Source organism: Lonchura striata, chromosome 3, assembly GCF_046129695.1.
Source record: "Lonchura striata isolate bLonStr1 chromosome 3, bLonStr1.mat, whole genome shotgun sequence".
Classification (NCBI taxonomy): Eukaryota; Metazoa; Chordata; class Aves; order Passeriformes; family Estrildidae; genus Lonchura; species Lonchura striata.
In genome coordinates, this window is record NC_134605.1 from 31,683,393 (window position 1) to 31,694,075 (window position 10,683).

Genomic DNA, 10,683 nt, shown 5'->3' on the forward strand with positions numbered 1-10,683 from the left:
ACTCCTGATCACCTTCTTGTCATCCATGTGAATAGAGATGGCCCCCAAAATGAGGCACTCCACTTCCTTTTCAGGGATTGAGTTGCTTGTTGCCTATGCAAATAAAAAAAAAACCCAGAGTATAAAATTACTTTACAGCACTTGCCTTACCTAAGTTAATATGTTACATTATCTTGTGTGCTGTCACAAGAAGAAATGCCATTGTAGTGATAAATTAGTATCTGTTAAAAAACTATCAATATGTGTCTCTCTTTTACTCGTTACAAGTTAATTTTGTGGCTATATGGTCCTGAAAGTGCAGATCCTTCCAAATAGATCTAATGCAATTATTCTATAACAAGCTGAAATTATGCTACTTAAGAGAAAAAGTTAAATGCATGTCTTGTGACAATTTATCTGCTGAAAATGAAAATGTCTTATTGAAATACTGCTTGTATACATCTTCATTTATTTGCTTTAACTGTGCTAGGAAAAATGAATTTGCAGGGGTTGGTTTCTTCCCTGACAATACTGCAGCAGTAACACAGGTATAATAAGTAAAGTGAAGCTTATTATCTATTTCATAAAGATGAATAATTAGTAAGTTTTAGTGGTCTGGTGAAGTTTTAGTTTTTACAAAAATTTTATTCAGAAATTTTAACTGGCAGTAATGTGTCAGTCAAACCAAAGACTCGTCTCAGAGTTCCTCATATGTGGGATGATTATGCTCCTGCACGGTTTGGGTGTAGGGAGGCAGAGATCTCTGACGCTTGCTCTTGGGGAGAGAGGTTTATTGGAGGATTCAGGAATGCCCGAGCCTCGTGCTCTCAGGCGTAGCACGTGGCTGGGCTTAGGAGGACGGGGGAGGGGAGAGAGAAACGGAGGGAGAGGAGAAGGGATGCCCCAGGGGGGGAGGAAGTCCAAGAGAGGAGGAGAGGGCCAAGAGACCGCATGGCCCCTCGGAGCCCCCTTTTCAGGGGCTCCCAGGTGGGCTGGGACAAGGCATGGGCCAATGGGGTTACAGACTCTGTTTTAGGGGCAGGTACAGAGGTGCGGGATGAACCACAATCTCTTGCGGGGTGGGATGGAACAGTCCATTTCACTCCAGGATTCATCCAGGGGCAGAAGTAACATTTGGCTAGCTACGAGAACAATCATATCTATCTATCCTCTGCAACACTCATACACCTGTTTGGCAAACTGTCATAAAAAGGTTTAGGAAAAAGCATTGTGGAAGTCATGATATGTCAACAACAGGAATGTCAATTTACTTGTTTAATTTAGACCTAAAATGTGAATACCTATTGTACAAGCTATTTTCTACAGTTTCATGTCTGCACTGAATGGAGATTCATTTAAGAGATTATCCCACATGAATTAGTTTAGGGATTAATATGTCTAATAAATCTTGTTAGACATGGGTTTCTGACCTAAACAATTGGTGATAAGTAATTAGTATTTAGCAATATCTGGCATAAGATATGCGTCCATTGCATCACAATTAATTTTAATTTTTTTCTTTATTCTTAAGTTGCCATCATTATATATTTTCTGGTTTTTAAACATTTCTTAGTATCTTCAAGACTAAAATGAAAGAGAAGAAGATAGCAATATTAATTGTATTATGAAGGCATTTTTGCTGTTATATAACTAGATGTTAGGAAACTGGTTTTGTTTTCTGTCTGCTTTTATGGAAAGAATGAAGTGAAAACTGAGTGTTGTATATTCTGAAATTATTAGATTGAATAAATATTATTTTAATGGTATGCCATTGTTTCAAAATTTATTTTATAATACCAAAGCATTTTCCAATAATTAAAAAAAAGAAAACAGCCTTATTCCAGGTGGACTAAAATATAATCAATAATAAACTTTAAACTTAACTTAATAATAAACTTACTTAAACAGTGTTCTCAGAGATTGTGCAAACTTTTTTGGAACTTGAGACAGGTATCTATTGTTCATACCTATTTGAAAAACAGAAGTATTATTCTCAGAAGCATCCAAAATTAAGACACAGTATAATTTTTTGGTTTGTTTTTCTTTGTTGAATGCTACTTAAAATTGTTACACTTGCAACTCTACAACCAACCAATAATAAGTAGGACCATGATGAAAGAAAGCTGTTGATGAGATGCCCATGTCTGGGTCTCTTTATTCTACTTTGAGATAACTTTGTGCTTTAATTATGATTTTGCCATTTTTCTTTTTCTTTGAAGACAGGTTAAAGACAGTGGATGATGAGCTGTCATCTGCACATTTAGCTGCCCTTTGTTTCATTCAGCATAGTACCTAAACTTAAGTAAGCCTTTCTGTCAGTCCTAAAAAACTCACTGCATGTAATTGTTCTACTTTCTTTGAATAGAAGTTTATGGAGTAAGAAGAAAGTAAGATCAAAAAGTCACAGTTTTTACTTGATTGAGAGTGTATAAGAAAATAGAACAAAGCAGTAACTAACAGTGATGGGAATGTACCAGGACTTACATGTAGCAAAAGTATTTGACACAAGTTTTGTGATCTGTAAAATTTTGTACATCACAGGCCTTCTTAATCCAAAGGTAATCCAAATATATCAAATCTATTCTTTTATGGAGTAGTGAGGATGATTCTGAATGTGTATATTAGAAGAGATTCCCAGCTGCAGATGTTTCCTGAAGCATATTTGCCATCTGAGCCTTACCTATTTTGTACACTCTCTTAATGCCAATTATAAAATGTTCACGTCTATTTTTGTGGTTTTACCTTTTTTTTAATTGAAGAGTTTACTCTCTGCATGTAATTAATGCTATTTATTATACTGCAAGAAAGGGGTATGATCTTTACTGGGGTAAACAGTGCCGTTTCCTCTCCCTCGGCCGCCATCTATTGTACCTTTCTACTTTATCACTAGATGGCAACATAGCATAACTCCAGATCAAAAGCTGCTATAACCAGTATTGGGCTTTTCCTATCCCGTTTTTCACAGCAGGATATCAATAATTCACTTCCCTCCTTGAAATGATAACTTATGCATTCTGGCAATTTCAGTGAATTGCTTCTTAATATTGTGAGTCCTAGCATTACTTACTAGCTGCTACCTTTTTACATAACTGATGTGCAGAATAATCAAGTCAGAGAAAATAAAACTACTTTATTTACAGTCTTTTTTTTCTCCTACCAAATCCTTTGGAAGAAGGGGAATCCATTGATTCCTCTGAATTATCTCATAATTCCTCTGAATTATGGTTATCTTGTAGCAACACCTTAAATTGAAGACAGTGGCACATATGTTCATATCTAGAAGAGCAGGATTTACATAATTTTTGACTTTCCAAATATTTCATTTATTGAGATAAGTCTGGAAGTTAAGATATGGTAGAAACAACTGAAGTAAGTTTGGGGTGAAGCAGCTTGTATCCATTAATCATATGCAAGAGATGCCTTACCATCCCTCTTGAGAGCACTGAGCTCATACATAATTCAAATTCTAGTCACACTGGACAGGAAGATTATCTAGACATAGATAATAGGTTTTCATACTTTGTCTAGACAAGGTATGAAAACTGAAAGCTCAGTTTCTCTGGAGATACATCTTCCAGTGAAATAAGAGAAAAAGAAACAAGACCACTCTTAACTGAGATACCAGCTGCTTTTGCTTTTGAAACCTTAAGTTCCAAAACTTTAGTTTTAGAGGCTCTTAGGCTTCTAAGCCTTCTCTGAAACTCAGCATCTCAGGAAACTCAAAACACTTTGTTATAGTAAGAATAGGTTCTGTCCTGCATCACATTTACTCCTGAAGCCATAATTAGAAAGCTTAATACTGAGCTGAATTGTTTGATTTTTGAGTTTCGGTTAGTCCTGCTGTATTCTGATGTATTGAAACAGAATTGCTTGGGCCCTGATATTTAAACAAGTCATATGCTTCAAAGATGATGTTCTTTTGTAGCCAGATCTATTATTATCCTATGTATTTAATGAGTCATATTCTCCCAACTGAAATTAAGGAAGCAATATTAGAAGGATGTTAATTAACTTTCATTATCCACATTCTCTTTTTCCTGGGAATATTTTCAAGGAAACCTCATAGGTTTCAAACTCACTCCAGACTTGATGTATTGGAGCTACCAGAGTCATGTTCATATCAAATGAAGTGGCAGTATGCTTTGTATCTATAACTGGGAGGAGACACAGATCATTGATCTCTATAAGGAACCCATCAATGAATGCTTTAGTAGAATTCATTAATAATGCAGCAAATACATCGAGCATGGCCAAATGAGCACATAAGGATACAGAATTACATCATGTGATTTGTTACTTTTATAGGATTCTCTAAGTCAGTTATTTAGCAAGCATACTAACATTTTCTGCTTTCAGTGCATTAGGGATGCATGAGTAACTGTCAGTGTGATACATGCATAGACAGGCACACACACACAGACAGTGTGTAAGAAACTAAGAACTCTTCTTCTAAAGATTTAGAAACTCTGGTTTCAAGTTTGCTAGTCTACATGATTTATAATAAGCCTATTCTTCCACAGAGGTTGTCTCTTACAAGTCCCATTTTCTTTTACTGCTTATCAACACAACTCTTGCAGAACTATCACCTGCTTGGTGTATGCCTCAACATGGTTTGCTATTAGTTCTCCTTAAAATACCTTCTTCTATATACTCTCAGTAGCTTGATGGAGGTTGTGGGAAAGGCAGGGAGAAGGTGTCCTCAGTAATAGTGAAAGATGTATTATTCCATGGCATTATAATGTTACTCAGCCAAGTCCTCCAGTCAGGTGTAGTTCTCAGACAGCACTGGGATATGGATATAGGTTTGGTAAGCATAGCAGTTAAAGTCTAACTGCAGGCAAATTTTGTTATTTTTCTCCCTGATTTTATTTCATCATATGTCTTATGGAATTACAACAGAATTTGGAAATAGTCGTGTACCACCGAAGATGCAGTTCTTCTACAAATGTGACATTAATCATGTAGCTGAATGTTTTTCAGTCAGTTCAATTAATTGAGGCTTATGTGCTGTTTGTTCACTTTCCAGATTATGAACACTCAATGGACCTGCAGTATCTGATGAAATGATAACAAAAATGCATGTAAAGCCAACAGTACTTCAGGATTGTTTTATTTAGCTATTTCTTATATCATTCCAAGGACCAAAAAAATCATTCCCTAGCCACAAAAATTGTATCTCCCTCTGTTCCCCATAAAACAGTGACCTCTCCATTAAACCATATGCTTCCCAACAACAGGGTTTTTTTATATGTTGAAACTTCCTACATAAAGGATGCATTCAGAAAAATAAAAGTAGATTGTCAGATGCTTTAACCCAAGGCCTAAATAACAATGTAACTGATGTGACTTAACAGATAATTGAATCAAATTTTTAATAAATGGTACTTCTTATAAGTGAGAAGCTGAAAAACACAAGCTTCCTGAAAGTGAAATAACTAGAATATGTTCAAGATCCTGATGTTCATCTGTCTATCCAGTGCAGGTAGGTTATCTCTAGTTCTCAATTGACATTTAAGATGTGGATAGTGTTCATTAAATGTCTGGATTAATCTATTTGAGATCTACTTTCCATTGATGTAATGCTGGTTTTGGAATTAAAAATGACCGACAGGTTTATTTGAAAAACATTTTGACATAAGGTCAGTACACTGTCTCTGGTTCTCTGTATGAGCTCATGATGCCATATGAAATAATTTTTAGGGTCACAGCTTAAATTTGTAAATGCATTTCAGTGAAGCTATTCCAATTACATTTGCTGCAAATGTATCCCAAACCATCTTGATTTCTTAATGCACATCCTTGATAAAAACTTTAAGATATGTTACTATTTGCCTAATCACTGTGTCATTTCTCCTACAGAGTGGAAAACAAGTACTTGGCATCATGGACACCTTCTTGGATATAATGAAACATTTAATAAAATAGGAGATACGGCAATATGAATCATGAAGTTCTTGAATTTTCAAAGTGCTGCCTCTTTATCTGGAGAGCTTGTTATCTATGACTCAGTCCCATCTAAATTTATGTTGTTGCTGATCTACAGTGGCTGTAGTTCCTCTACTTTTTTTCCCAGTTTATAATGAAGATAATTTTGTGACTTTAAAAAAATTTTACTTGCCTGCTCCTTGCAGATCTGTTATGAGGATGACATGTATAAATGCAACATCATTTGGGCTGCTATGGGATGATGTATTTACTACACTTTCAAAAACAACAGTGCTAATGGATATTGTCAAGTATTTGGATCAAAATCTTCTCTATCAGGAATTTTTCATGGGATCACTATTCTTACCAGATTATCCTCAGTTAAGTAAATAATATTTTAGAGTAGTTATTTTTTTATTTAAGTGGCAAAGTAATAGAAATTTCAGATAGGAGATTACTGAAGCTACCCTTTTGTAAAACAACAGTAGCAGAAAACCTAATTTTATTGGTCTGTTAAGACTGAAAATTATTATTTTTAGATTAACCATTATATACCATGAAGAGATTAAGCAAACTAGAGCCATTTATTCTTCAGATATTGTAAACTTACATCTGTATCAGTATGATTCTAATAAGAAAATTTTGATTTTTAGCCTTAGCATTTCTTAGAGGAAAATAATTAGATTATTTTTGTCTGGTTCTGTTTGGCTAGAAGTTTAATGGCATGATAACTTTGGTTTTTTGCCAAGAAAAAGTGACTAAAATGGCATGATAATTTTTCAGTACATCAAAATGAGATTATTTTGCAGTTTTCTGTCATTGTAAGGCACTGGCTTTTGGATTACAATCACAGCATCATGCCAAAGATACATGGAATTCCTAAGTGGAACACAACTGTTACTAAGAAAAGTCCTTTTATTCATTATTTTAGCCTAAAGAAACATCATATGCCTTTCCCATGGTAGTTGCCTGTCTTTTCTTGGCTATTATAGGAAAATCAGCAGGTGCCATTCACTCAACAGGCAATGGTATGGTTTTTTTTGGCTACTTGATTCACTCGGTAACTGTACAAAAGCCCAATCTCAGTCCATCTCTCTGAAGTTCATCTCAGTTCATCTCTATGAAGTTCAGTGAACAAGTGCTGGACATCACCACAGCCATGTCCTACAAAATTGTTGATGAAACTTGACAGATCTTACTCTACAATTTTGAGCTGCTGTTCTAATCAAAAACATTTCAGATGGTGCAGGACTATATGAAAAAAAATCTCTCAGACGAAATTAGTCAGTTCCAAGGCCACAATAAATATTCATTGGAACAAGGCTTGCAAGATGAAGCTATCAGGCTTACTGGGCACTCAGTCTTATCTACTGATACATTTCATATGACACAGAGGTGGATCCTAACAAGGCACCCTGGTGACAGCAGCACATAGAGCAGCAGCCAAGGGACAGCAAACAAAGAAGCAGTGGCAGAGTGAGGCAGAACTTCCAGCCCAGCCAGTGCACACTGCAGGCAGCCAGACCAATGGTATTGCCAAGAATATTTTCATACAAGTTCTTGATAAATATTTCTGCTAGTAACCCCTAGGTACCATAAAAAGGCATACTGACAGTGCTATGAGAGGATGTCAAGGCACTGAAGGCATTTGCTTGTTGATCCTCTACCTGAGTACCATATCCATGTTGATTCAGCAAGAACCATGAGAAGGAAACCCATTAATCAATCTTTCAGTGTTCTTTGTTGGGAGGGTTTCTGCTGCAAGACCACTGCAGCTTCCCTGGCTGACCCACAAAAGTCTTGTCTTACTGCTCCTGGCATAGGCAAGAGAATTCTCTGTCCAAATGGGAAAACAAGCTGAACCTTTGACCTTTTTTTCTTGTTAGACTGTGAGATGTTTAAAATAGAAGTGCACTTTAATATACTGTAGCTATAAACAGATATGCATGACTCAAAATCAGGTCCAGCAACATATCTTACATGACATAATGATTGAGCTCAAATGCAAAACTAAATTATACAGGAGATGGAAGCAGGGCAAGTTAACAAGGACATGCAGGGACAGAACTGGGAAAAATCTAAGCTTGGTTGGAATTGAAACTAGCAAGGAACATGAAGGCTAACAAAAGATGGGTTTGTAGGTGTATCAATGGCATAAGGAAGAAAATGGAAAAGGTGAACCCACTGCTAGGTCAGGCTGGAGAGATCTACTAATAAAGGATAAAGAGAAGACTGAAGTATTTAGTGCCTTCTCCCTTCCCTCAGTCTTCATGGATAAATTCTGTTTTCAGTTTTTCCAGGTCTCCATTAGCATTAAATTTTGTGGAGTTACTATTTACAGTATCAATGGATCCAAACAGGGACTCCTTAGACAAGCTGGACGTGCACAATTCGCAGGATGAGACAGGATCTTTGTGACTGCTGAGACACCTGGCAGATGCCATGGCAAGGCCACTTTTTGTTGTCTTTGAACAGCTGTGATGATCAAGGGGGAAAAGGTAATCAATAATAATGATTTTAAATGCTCACGTATTCTTTGTGCCAGATTTCTGTATTTTTTATAATCTTTTAAGAAAATTTCCAGAAACTGCACCTCTCTGTGAATCCAAGGCACTTTGGGCTTCTCTAATTTCTCATTTATGGCTGAAAATTGGTGCTTCTCTAATCTTGACTATTTCTACACCTTTGAAAATGAAACAGATAATAGCATTTGCTATAAAGACAAAGAAACCAAACTGCTCTTTGAGTGTATTGCTCCAATACAAGAATGGAAACATGTCACTGCATAAAGTAAATGTAGCAAAGATTAGTAAACAATTACTTTGGTTTGTGTTCTTCTCTGAGATTTTCTGTGTTCCCATTAAGGGCTCAGGCACCTTGTTTTTCAGTTTTACAGTGCAGAAGTCCCTGGATTCATACATTGTGCTTCTTTTGTGGTGAAGTGCCCACAACTGATCTCTTTCCATCGACCAAACAGCCAGACTGATCTCCATGAGCATCTTGGATTGTCCCTATACCATACTTCCTCACTCTCCAACTACTCACATAAATGCAAACTGCTGTAACACACACAATACATGGCATAGCTTTCTGCAGTGTTCACTCATGCTTAACATTGCATCTCACACCTACCTAATAAGTCTTTTGGCTCAAAGGAAGGATTTTCTTGTCTTTTGCAGATAACTGCAGGAAAAGATAAGCTGCAATATTGTGTTATTCCTCTATCTATAAAGTCTAGTTTTTAAATGGCAAAATTCAATTTTTAAGCCAAATAAATGACACTTGGGATTTATTCTTCATAGAACATGAACTTTCTCTCTCCTGTCACTACAGACTACAAGTTATATTTTCCTCTCCTGCTTTACAATGCATCTTATAGACTGAAAACAAACAAGAAACAATGAAGATTAAGTTATTTGTTACAAGTAATTTAAACACTATTCCTTCCAGTTAATGATACTGTTAGTTGGAAATGGAGCCCCTGCCTTTTCAGGTAAGGGTTTTGACCCCTGCAGATTTGAAAAACGATAATATTTTCCCTGGTATTCCTCAACATGGAAGCAACTTTTTCCCACAAAAGGTTTTGGTTTAATAACCACGAATTGCCTAGCTTTTAGTCAAAGGAGCAAAGAACATTACCCAGTGGACATATGGACCTGTCCACATATTTTACTGGGAAAGTAAGGCATTACAGACAACCTCAGGTTCACACACAGGTCCCTCAGGTGCCTGACAATCAGGAGCCAGATGTGTTTTAAGTTTTTGCGACAGTACTAATTTCCTTTAACCAAATGTAGTACGCGAGGGACAAAGATGCTCTACACACAAAATGGAGCTAAGCAGCCAACTGTAATTTTATCTAAGAAAAAGGGACTAAACATCTAAATGTCTGCAGCCAGAAATGAAAATGGAAGCCAGGATACCCCTGGGGTGGGAACATCCTTCCTCCAGCAACACCTTTGTCCCAAGGGCGCATCCACAGCATCTTTTTTGAAGGGGCACTGCTTGTCTTTATAAAATTGAGTCCGCTGGAAGACAGAATGCATTTTTTCTCCTGCTTCTCTCCAGCTTTTAACAAATGGCTTTTTGTTTTGCTGTCGCTTGACAAGGTTATAGATGAAGCTTACATGGCAAGGTTACTCTCAGAAGGTGCAGCGGCCATGCCTTCACCAGTACCCACACGTGGGTTACCCGCAGGTTCGCACGGCTCAGAGGTTCTTTCTGCCGAGCCACTTAAAATTTCCGTTCTTCACTGAACTCGAACGTGAAATGGCGGTGCCGAGGGACGCAGTGAACGCAGTCACCACAGGGACCGGGACCTAACTCTCCTCTGGGAACCAACAACCCTAGGCGCACGGCAGGCGGCCACTGCGGGCCAGCCGTGCGATGGCGAACGGCGTGGGCCGGGTCCCTGGAGGCCCGAGGGAGCCACAGCAGCGCTCTGCGGCCGCCCGGCACACCTTCCCCAGGGGCAGCTGGGGCGCAGGCAAGCGAGCAGCCCGCCGTGAGCGGGACACCCGCGCCCCCGGCAGGCCGCGGGGGGCGGGCCCGCACGCCGGCAGCCGTTCCCGCCCGCGCTCCCGTTCCCGCGCGGCGCGCCGGGAGCTGTAGTCGCGGCCGTGCCCTCGGCTCGGGCGCTGGGGGCGGGCTGGAGCAGCTCCATTTTGCGCCCGTCGGCGGGGCTGCCCGGCCGTCCCGCGGCCCGGCCCGGCGCCAGGCAGGGCGCGGCCCGCCCCGGCACTCCTCCCTTCCCACTTCCTCCCTTCACTCCCCCCCGCC